Source organism: Bombina bombina, chromosome 4 (genome assembly GCF_027579735.1).
Source record: "Bombina bombina isolate aBomBom1 chromosome 4, aBomBom1.pri, whole genome shotgun sequence".
NCBI lineage: Eukaryota > Metazoa > Chordata > Amphibia > Anura > Bombinatoridae > Bombina > Bombina bombina.
Window position 1 is genome coordinate 524,699,738 of NC_069502.1, and position 12,197 is coordinate 524,711,934.

Here is a 12,197-nt window from a genome sequence, read left to right on the forward strand (position 1 = left end):
ACGTCATCAGCATAAAGTAACGTTTTAAGTTTCTGAGGGCCCATCTGTACTCCTATTAAGATATCCCTAAGGCGAATCGCCAATGGCTCAAGCGCAATGTTAAATAACAATGGCGATAGGGGACACCCCTGTCTGGTACCTCTCTGAAGAACTATCTTAGGAGACAAAGATCCGTTAATAAGCAAGAAAGATATCGGTTTTGAATAGAGTTTAGATATAAATTGTACAAAATTACCTTTATAGCCGAAATTATCTAATGCCATAAATAGATACTGCCATACAATTGAGTCAAAAGCTTTGACTGCGTCTAATGACAAAATAGCAACATCTTGCAGCAGGGGTTTCTTACTATTTTGATCTATATTCCAGGCATAATCCAGAAAATTTATAAGCTTGCGGATATTTTTCGTAGAATTTCTGGCAGCCATGAATCCTGTCTGATCAGGATGGATAATTTTATGGAGGCCCATTGATAATTGATAATTTTATGGAGGCTCGTCTATTTCTAACAATCTTTTTCCTGGTCTCAATTACATTTGAATTGAGCTCAAGGGGAGAGGTATATCTGTTTCTACTGTGCTCTCTCGATTGTCCAAAAAAATTATGATTATTTTCTGTGTCATTTCTTATAGGTCTTGCTCGTATTCTATCCCATGAGTAATTTAAATTAATCTCACGGTACTTGTTTCAAATCTGTTTGAGGTGGGGATGTGAAACCTCAGTTGATCATAGCTCTGATAAGGGTTCTGTTCTCTGGGGTGATGATAACCACTTCTAAAATAATTTTTGTGGTTTTGATGATTTCTCCATGATGGAATAGAATCCCTAAAATCAGATCCATGCTCTGATCTATTAGGTTGTTGATAATGTGCCAGTGGTGATTTAAATTGATGATTATAATCATCGGTTTGTGAATATCTCCTCGGTTTGTACTCGTGAGAATTAGAATGGCTCCAAGGATTATTAGATGCTGGCGAAAATCTTTTAGTAATATTATTTTTACTCACTTGTTCCACTTTCTTGTTGTGAAATGTCTTATTATAATTATTCTGGGCAGATGGGTAACATGTTTCTCTAGTTTGCTTCGTTAATTTGGATTCTTGTTTGTATGTGTACACCCTATTTTCATTAAAATCTTCAATGTCTCTAGTTAATTTCCTATGTTTGTTTGCTTGTAAATCTGCATCTAGTTTCTTTATCCTAAATGTATACTCTTGTTCCTATTGATCCACTTTTCTTCTGCTTTAAAGACTTGAATTTTTTGAGTTATGTCTTTGATCTCTATTTTGTTCTTTTCTAGTCTTTGTTCTCTGTATTTGATTAATAGCTTGATTAATTGAATGGAGCATTCATGCAAAGCTGCTTCCCATTCAGTTGCATGTTCTACCTCCTCAAGCTCAAAGGCCGGGTGTTGAAAGATTCTTAAACCCTTAGTATAATGTTATGTAACACATAATTGGACAAGGTCCTGCCAGTCTTTAGTGTCTAACTCTAATTTTTGCTCTAGTGATTTGAATAAAATGTCAGGATCATTGGGAGTGATGTTTAAGACATTTGGATCTAAATTAAGAAGATTGATATCTCTCTGTCTGGTTTCTCTAGTAGCACATTCCCCAAAATTCTTAGACATATTGTCTGTTAGTGTGCCCACCTATCGATATAATCAAAACCACAGCAATTATTTTAGAAGTGGTTATCATCACCCCAGAGAACAGAACCCTTATCAGAGCTATGATCAACTGAGGTTTCACATCCTTACCTCAAACAGATTTTAACCACTTAACAAGTACAGTGAGATTAATATAAATAACTCCTTGGATAGAATAGGATCAAGACCTAAAAGAAATGGCATAGAAAATAATCATGATTTTTTAGACCATCGAGAGGGCCCAGTAGAACCAGATATACCTCTCCCCTTGAGCTCAACACAAATGCAATCGAGACCAGGAAAAATATTGTTAGAAATAGACGAGGAACAAAAGCAGGGAGGAGAATACAGACAGCAAGAAAGGAGAAGGAGAAATTAGAGACAGATAAGACTGATATTTTTAACCTAGCAGAGATCCAACTAAGTAATGATGACATTCGATTACTCAATAAAGGCTTACATTTTGCCCCTAAGTCAACACCCAACAAATTCGATATTTTTGTAGATGTACACAAATACATCAGGAAACTCACTCTGAAAAGGTATTTCCTCAAAAATCCTGTACATAGACCTAGAATAGACCTAGAATATATACAGGCATCGGATATAGATGCTTTAAGGAATTTACATAATTTAGCAGAGGAGGGGGTCGTAGAAGGGCCTCTTGAGGATTCTGGTTCTTATTTACAGAATAATATTTAATTTGAGGCATTATTTAATCTGTCTATACATGATCCTACCCCTGAGATTATACACTCTAAATTTAGAGGAAAAACATTGTTCTATCCGGTAGGATCCCAGGGTGACCAAATCCTAGTTTTTACCAAACTAGTGTTAAAAGACTTAGAAACAACGTTCAAAGATGAAAACAAAATAGTGATAAACACAACGACAACTTGACTGTATTGGAGAGAGCTTTAAATAAATTGAGTAAAAATAAAGACATTGTGAGCCGCCCTGCCGACAAGGGCAGAGGTATAGTAATTCAAAAAAGGGACCATTATCTAGATGAAGCATTTAAACTCCTTAATGACACACAAACTTATAGGATTTTAAAACAGGACCTTAAAAAATTATTAATGGAAGCAAAAAATGCTGGCATACTTAACACTAATGAATACAGATTTGTGTCAAATTCCCACCCTAGCACCCCTCTGTTTTACCATTTACCTAAGGTACACAAAGATGCAGCCAATCCACCAGGAAGAACTATAGTCTCCGGTATTGGCTCTCTCTGTGACAACCTATCCAAGTATGTGGATTCATATCTACAACCAATAGTCAGTCAAACGTGCATTTTTGAAGGATACTAAAGAGGTCATTAAACTTTTTGAGGGAAACTTACATGTAGTGGATTACTTGTGATGTTTCCACAAATTACACCTGCATTCCTCATGATGCAGGTGTAAGTGCTGTTGAAACAGAACTTACTAGAAGCAATTTCTCTAGGGTTCATGCCCAATTCCTGATTGACAGTATTAAGTTCATTTTTACTCATAATTATTTTATATTTGAAGAGGTTTATTATCTACAAACCCGAGGAAAAGCTATGGGGGCAACTTTCGCACCCTCATACGTGAATTTGTTCATGAATCACTTTGAAAATTTATACATATAGAATAACAATAGGTTTGTGCAGAATATAGTTAAATATAACCGCTACATCGATGATATCATCATACTATGGAAGGGTAGTGAAACAGATATTATAGACTTCTATGAACATATGAATAATAATGAACTAAATTTAAAATTTACAGGTATTCATTCTAGGACTTCCATTGAATTCTTAGATTTAACTTTATATACTAACGATAACAACTTGATTGCAGTGACTAACTACAAAAAGCCCACAGAGAGGAATAGCCTTATTGACTACACAAGTGCACATAAAAAAGTTGGATACAAAACATCCTGTATAGTCAATTCCTGAGGATGCGAAGAAATTGTACACATGAAAACAATTTCCATAAAGAGTCTGAATTTTTAGAAAGGAAACTAATAAGGAAGGGATATGACCAAAAGCTATTAAAAGACTCAAAAGAAAAGGCATTTGGAAGAAACAGGGAAGACCTGATATTTGAAAACAAACTGCCTAGTAATGAACAAGATCATCTAGGGGAAGCCCCCATCAGATTTATCTCGACTTATAATGAAGGCTCCAATAAAATTAAAAGCATCCTCAAAGAAAATTGTCCCATTCTAAAGGCAGACCTCAGATTAGGAAGTCAGATAGGGGAGCAACCCGTAGTCACCTTCAAAAAAGGTAAAAACTTAAAGAACATTCTTGCTCCCAGCAAGTTGAAAAGCAAATCTGAGAATGTGAATAATAACACATAAGTTCAAAACTGGTTAACTGGAACCAAGAGGTCACTTTGTGGGGTTGTGGTGAACATATCCGGTTGGTGAATTTGGTTCCTGCTCTTCTGTATGCATTATTCTATGTGCAGTTTTATCATCTATTTCTTGTAATTGCATATTAGTCTTGCGCTGTATGTATGTATATATTGAATAAACTCACTTGAATGGAGTTTGCGCTCCTGTTCCCTTCTTTTTTTCCCATATCTGTGTCGGCTGAGAGAACAGCATCAGTGGAGCTACACTTCGGACATCGTACTCGACACTAAGTGACGTCATCACCCGACTGCACACTGCGTCTGGACTCACAGCACCGGAGGCTTATGCCGTAAGCAAAACATCTCTGGGGAGGTGGATTTTATCTGTAGGTTTGGATCTTATAGAAGCTTATACAGGTACGACCAAATGGTGAAAGACATTGTGCCAATATTTTTCATGTTTTTTCCTCTTTTTTGGCCTAAATGATTAATATTATACTGGATTACCTCTGTGGCATTTGTACAAGACCCGAGCAGTATTTTAAGGCCTTTTTCATGTTATCAGGATTGTGACTCTCTATTTTTTCTGGACAATATCGACACACTGCATATGGACAATATTGACACATTAAAATTTATGTGAGAAATTAATATATTTTATTTTTATACTTTACACGTTGTTTAGGTCACTTTTAATAATTCTATTTTTTCATGTGTTAGGAGAGTTTAAGCGCAGATTGTTCTTTTGGTGTGTGTTTTTTCATAGTCAAGCAGCAAGTGTGCTAATGATGGTGAGACTCTTTTTTTCTTGGTTGGTTTAATCAGATAAAATGTACGTTTGCAAGTGGTATAACGATTGTTATGATAAGATCCTTTGCACTGAAGTATAAAACCTTCGGACTGATCTAATCTAATTTGCCAAATAAATGGTAATTGGAATGGACGTTTAATCTTTGTCCATTTTATGTCCTTCGATTTGTTTGGAGTGTGGTTTGGCACTAAGCTGTGATTATTTAGTTCAATTAGTTGGGAAGCATGCGAACAGCACTAAGTGCTTCTAAATAACTATGCACAGTAATTGGTTTATGGTACTTAAGTTTCATGAAAAACATGTATGATGTGATTTTTGCTATGAATTTTCCTATAATTAAGTGGTGGTTCTTAATTTTTTGTTCTCACTATAACTACTAGTATGTTTAAAATTGCATTGGTGCAGCCTTGCCATTCTTTGACATTGGAATATATAGCATCTGTCCTTTCTTGTACATAACTTATTTGCACTCCTCAGACATCCCTGTCCTCATTCTTGGGGATTTCAACCTCCCTGCCAACAATCTTGATGATCCTGCTGCAAAAAACTTCTCAAGCTTGCATCCCCTTACGGCCTGTCACAATGGTCCCTTGATCTGATTTTCAGCTACCAATGTAATCTCTTAAACTTCACAAATTCCTTTTTTCTCTTTCTGATTATCATCTCTTCACTTGTAACATCACAGCACTTCCCACTGCTCTAGTCCTCACACCAAACTCCACTGAAGAATCAAGTTACTAGAGTAGCAACATTTTTTTAAACTCTCTTAAACCTCTGCTCTCTTCCATCTCCTCCTTTTTCTGCCCTGATCAATCTATCTGTCACTATAATTCCACTCTTACATCGGTCCTTGACAATTTGGCACCTCCTACCATAGCTCAAAAGTCACACACTCATCCTTCGCCCTGGCACACTCTTCTGACACGCTACCTACGCAGACGTTCCCGCACTGCTGAGTGACATTGGAGAAAATCCTGTTGTTCAGCTGACTTTCTTCATTACAAGTTAATTTTCAACTCCTACTATTCTTCCCTTAACCTTTCCAAGAAAGATTCCTTCTCTACTCTTATCTCTACTCTTTCTTCAAACCCAAATCATCTGTTCTTCCCTTTTAATACCCTTCTCTGCCCACCCCCACCAACTATTTCCACTTCTCTCTCAGCTCAAGATTTTGCCAACCAATTCACCAACAAAATATATTCCATCGGAAATTAAATAATCTCTCAACACACTATCAGTCTCCAACCCACTGAACCATTTGCTGATGTCCAAAAAAAAGCTCTTTTGCTGCTACAGGAAGAAGTTTCTGTTGTTATATCTTCCTCTCACTTCACTACCTGTCTTCTTAATGCATCCCCTCCCAACTACTGCCCTACCTTTCTCCTACTCTCACTCCAATCCTTACACATATTTTTAATCATCTCTCGCTCAGCACTAGTATATTTCCCCCATCCCTTAAACATGCACTAATCACAACTATCCTAGAAAAAAATTCTCTTGATCTATCATCCCCATCCAGCTACTGCCCTTTTTTTCTCCCCCCCCCCCCCCGTCTCAAAACTTCTGGAAAGGCCCATATATAAACATTTATCCAATTTTCTCACATTAAACTCCTGTCTTGATCCATTGCAATCTGGATTTTGCCCTAACACTCCACAGAAACAGCAATCATTACAGTTACTATTGACCTAATTACAGCAAAATCAAAAGGACATTTTTCTCTGTTAATCCTTCTTCATCTCTCTGCAGCCTTTTACACTGTTGACCACACTCTCTTGCTCCAAACCCTCCAATTATTTGGCATCTGCGACACAGACCTCTTGTGGTTCTCCTCTTATCTGTCTAACCAGACCTTAAGTGTAACCTTTTTTGGCACATAATCTGACCCTTTACCACTTACTGTTGGGGTACCACAAGGCTCTATGCTTGGTCCCCTTCTCTTCTCAGTTTATACGTAATCCTTAAGTTCCTTAATAAAGTCCCATGAATTTCAATATAATTTGTATGCTGATGACACCCAAATCTACCTCTCTGTCCCTTCCTTACCAACTTGTTTCACTAACTGTCTTTCTAATATTTCATTCTTTAGCTGTTAGCCCCCTTCTTCCAACACCCGTTCCATTGAGCCGTCAAAAATGGAGTCGTAAGCTACCGAAGTGGCTAACAGCTAAAAGTATTTTACGGCTCAATTTTAGTACCAAGTTTCCATTTAAAAAGTTTCTGCTTTGCGTGCAGTTGCTCCTTTCATGTAGGTGTACGTTAGCGTTGTATTAACGCTTCCACCCGATGCCAGATTTCTAAAACATAAATAGGTTACTATGGTAACCCCACCTTACACTACACTCGATTGCATATACGGCGCCGCATACAAGTGCGGCACATATATTTTCCTCGTCGCTCGCTGTTAACATAAAATCAAACCCCTAACGCATGCGCAATATCTACCTCTCAACCGCAACCCCCACCACAATAACTAATGTATTAACCCTTAATCTGCCAACCTCCATATCACAAAGTATCTATCAAAGTTATTAACCCCTAATCCGCCATCCCCCCACAACGCAATCTAGCTATTTAAACTATTAACCCCAAATCCATTCACCCACATCGCAAGTAACCTAATTAAACTATTAACCCCTTAATGACGCACGTCGTACAGGGTAGGTCACACAGAAACTGGTCTTTAAAGACCAGCGACGTACCCTGTACGTTGTTAGGGGTTTAAAGCAGCTGGAAGCGATCCTGATCAATTCCAGCTGCTTTCAAAGTATTGCCGTGATGCCTCGATATTGAGGCATCGCTGCAATATCTTTTTTCCAAGACCGATGCAGAGAGAGCAACTCTGTGGCCCTCTCTGCATCGAGCAGCAATGGTGCTGATCGTTGGTGGGTGGGAACAGCTGTATGGAGGTGGGTGACCCATCGCTACCCGGCATCCGGTTACTGTATGTGCAATGTGCACACCGGGTGCCAGGAGCGTGTGGGGGGGCTGCAGGGGGCGCACATGCACGTGTGTGTGCACGCACGCAGCAACCACTACCACCAATGTAATTGAATGGGAAGGAGGGTGAGGGAGGGAGGGGGGAAAACTAATGTTCAAAGGATCTGAGAGGGGGGAGGGAGGGGTATTGAGGGGGGACAGCTACACTGCAGAAAAATGTAAATTTTATAAAAAAACAAACAAAAAAAAAACTTTTTTTAGGAGACAAACTGGGTACTGGCAGACAGCTGCCAGTACCCAAGATGGCAGCAAATAGGTAGTGGGGGGAGGGTTAGAGAGCTGTTTGGGGGGGATCAGAGAGGTTGGGGGCTAAGGGGGGATCCATCACAGCTGAAGAGATATTTAAAAAAAAAAAGCCTTTTATTTTAGTACTGGCAGACTTTCTGCTAGTACTTAAGATGGCGGGGACAATTGTGGGGTGAAGGAGGGAAGAGAGATGTTTGGTAGGGATCAAGGGGTGGGATATATCAGGTGGGGGATGTGTTAGGTGGGAGGCTGATCTCTACATTAAAGCTAAAATTAACACTTCAAGCTTCCTACAAGCTACCTAATTAACCACTGCTGGGCATAATACAAATGTGGTGCATAACGGCATTTAGCGGCCTTCTAATTACCAAAAAGCAATGCTAAAGCCATATATGTCTGCTATTTCTGAACAAAGGGGATCCTAGAGGAGCATTTAAAACCATTTGTGCCATAATTGCACAAGCTGTTTGTAAATCATTTCAGTGAGAAACCTACAGTTAGTGAAAAAGTTAACAATTTTTTTTTATTTGATCACATTTGGTGGTGAAATGGTGGCATGAAATATACCAAAATTGGCCTAGATCAAAACTTTGGGTTGTCTACTACACTGCACTAAAGCTAAAATTAACCCTACAAGCTCCCTACAAGCTACCTAATTAACCCCTTCACTGCTGGGCAATTCGGGGCCGGACTGGGAATAAAAAGCAGCCCTGGAAAAAATTAAAGACCAGCCCTATATTTCATCGAGACACACACATATTATATATATATATACACACACATTTATATATATATATATATATATATATATATATATATATATATATATATATATATATATATATACACACACACACACACACACACACAAATATACATTCATCAGACTCCAAAGAAATGCCAAGACCCCTTTGGACAGTGAACTTATTTATTTCAATGGACCTGGTCTAGAAGAAGCTTAAGCATTTGCAATAAAGTAAATATAAAATTATGACAGAATCATAGTATTAAAAGGATTGATTTAAGTTCCTTCAGAATAAGTGTGCAGAATCAGATAGGTTAAAACTCTGGTAAAATGTTACAAATAACAGATTTAAACACCACAGCCTGTATAATATTTCCAGCAAAGGGTTACCTGAACAAATTGTCAGAAGTCAATCTAGAGTGGAAGATCGTTATCTTTATTACAGTGCTCTGTTCTTCAGTTTGGTCTCCCTCCGGTTTTCCCTGCATACCACGTGCAAGCACTTATTAACCTTTAACCCTCCCTCCCACTTCCCATAAGGAATAGCAGAGAAGCTAAACATTTTTACTGCTTCTCTCTCTGCATTGCAATTTGCAATAGAAAACGTCTGTCTGCTCAGCTGATAGATAAAAAATCACCCTCTTCTCTGTTACTGTACCGGCCTTAATGTGCAGCAGACATGTAAGCGTGACTGCCTCACTGGCTTCAATAAACAGTTTGAAGGAACACTGAAACCTTGAAGTGTGTCATGCTGGCCCCAGCTGAAGCGGCCCACCGGGAAAAATCCCGGCTTCCCGGCTGGCCAATCCGGCCCCGCTAGGCATGATACAAGTGTGGTGCGCAGCGGCATTTAGCGGCCTTCTAATTACCAAAAAGCAACGCCAAAGCCATACATGTCTGCTATTTCTGAACAAAGGGGGTCCCAGAGAAGCATTTACAATCATTTGTGCCATAATTTTTTTTTTTGTTTGTAAATAATTTCAGTGAGAAACCTAAAGTTTGTGAAAAAGTGAACAATTTTTTTTTATTTGATCGCTTTTGGCTAAAAATATATATACATATATTTGTTTGTAAATAATTTCAGTGAGAAACCTAAAGTTTGTGAAAAAGTGAACAATTTTTTTTTATTTGATCGCTTTTGACTAAAAATATATATACATGTGAATGGTTATTCAGGGATTCCTGATTGATATCAATGTTAAAATGTAACTTATGCAAATTTAAAAAAAAAGATTCTTGGAAATAGCAAAGTGCTACTTGTACTTATTACCTTATACCTTGCAAAAAAAAGCAAAGAAGATGTAAACATTGGGTATTTCTAAACTCAGGACAAAATTTAAAAACTATTTAGCATGGTTGTTTTTTGGTGGTTGTAGATGTGCAACAGGGTTAGAATAATTGTGTTTTTTTTTTCATTTTTTCATCATATTTTATATTTTTTATACTAAATTATATGATATGATAAGAATAATGGTATCTTTAGAAAGTCCATTTAATGTGGAGAAAAAAGGTATATAATATATGTGGGTACAGTAAATAAAAAAGAGGAAAATTACAGCTAAACACAAATACCACAGAAATGTAAAAATAGCCCTGGTCCTTAAGGGTAAGAAATTGAAAAATGGCCTTGTCCTTAAGGGGTTAAATTATTAACCCCTAATCCGACATTAACCCACATCGCAATTAACCTAATAAATCTATTAATCCCCTAAACCGCCAAACCCCCACGTCACAATTAACCTAAAAAAATCTATTAACCCCTAAACTGCCAATCCTCCACAACACAATTAACCTAATTAAACTATTAATTCCTAAACCGCCAACCCCCCAGAATGCAAATAACAAATTAAATTACTTAGCCCCCTAACCTAACATCCCCTAAATTAACCCCCATTATATTAATTAAACCTAATCCCTATGAAGAAAAAAACCTCCCCCCCAAATAAAAACGACCCCTAGTCTAAACTAAACTACCAATAGCCCTCAAAAGGGCCTTTTGTAGGGCATTTCCCTAAGTTAAACAACTCTTTTACCTTAAAAAAATACTAATTCCCCCTCTAACAGTAAAACCCCCCACCCACCAAACTCCCCAAATTAAAAAAAACTTACATTTAAAAATCCTAAACTACCCATTGCCCCTAAAGCGGCATTTGTATGGGCGTTGCCTTTAAAAGGGCATTCAGCTCTTTTTCAGTGCCTAAAATCCCTAATCTAAAAAAAAAAGTAAAAAAACCCCCACTAAATCTTAGCCCCAAATAGATACTCACCTTTCCTGAAGTCCAGCGGAGAAGGTTCTTTCCAAGCAGTGGTGAGGTCTTCTTGGAGCAGGCGACATCTTCCATCTTCATTCATCTTCATCCAGGACCAAGCAGGACTGGAGTGGAGATGACAGCGGAACTGAAGACCTTGGATCGCGGAGCCATGAAGTGTGGAGGATCCTCTTCATACGATCACCGCCGCACAATGAGGATTGAATGCAAGGTACGCATTTAAAAATGGCTTGCATTCCTATTGGCTGATTTGGATCTTCAAATTCAAATCAGCCAATAGGATGAGAGCTACTGAAAAACCTATTGGTTGATTAGAACAGCCAATAGGATTTCAGTAGCTTTCATCCTATTGGCTGATTTAAATTTTCAAGATCCAAATCAGCCAATAGGAATGCAAGAGACACCATTTTTAAACTCGTACTTTGCATTCGATCCTCAGTGTGAGGTGGTGATTATACAGAGACGATGCTCCATGGCTCCTCGGTCCAAGGTCTTCAGTTCTGCAGTCATCTCCGCTCCACGCCAGCTTAGTCCTGGATGAAAATGGAAGAGGTCCAGCTTGGTCCTGGATGAAGATGCAAGATGTCGCCGGCTCCAAGAAGACATCGATGGAAGACGGAAGACATCGCCTGGAAGAGGACTTCAGGAACGGTGAGTACTTATTTGGGGCTTAGAGTTAGTTTTTTAGGTTTTTTTTTTTTAGATTAGGGATTTTGGGCACTGAAAAAGAGCTGAATGCCCTTTTAAGGGCAGTTAAAGAGCTGGATGCCCTTTTAAGGGCAATGCACATACAAATGCCCCTTTAGGGGCAATGGGTAGTTTAGGATTTTTTTTTTAGTGTTAGTTTTTTTTTATTTTGGGTGTTTGGTGGGTGGGAGGTTTTACTGTTAGATGGGGGGGAGCATAGTATTTTTTTAAGGTAAAATAGCTGTTTATCTTAGGGTAATGCACTACAAAGGCCCTTTTAAGGGCTACTGGTAGTTTACTTTAGATTAGGGGGTGTTTTTATTTGAGGAGTTTATTTTCATAGGGATTGGGTTGAATTTTTTTATTTTGGATAATTTGGTTTATTTTTTTGTAATCTTAGCTTTAATTATTGTAATTTAATCTTAGGTTTAATTTTTAAATTAATGTTAGGATT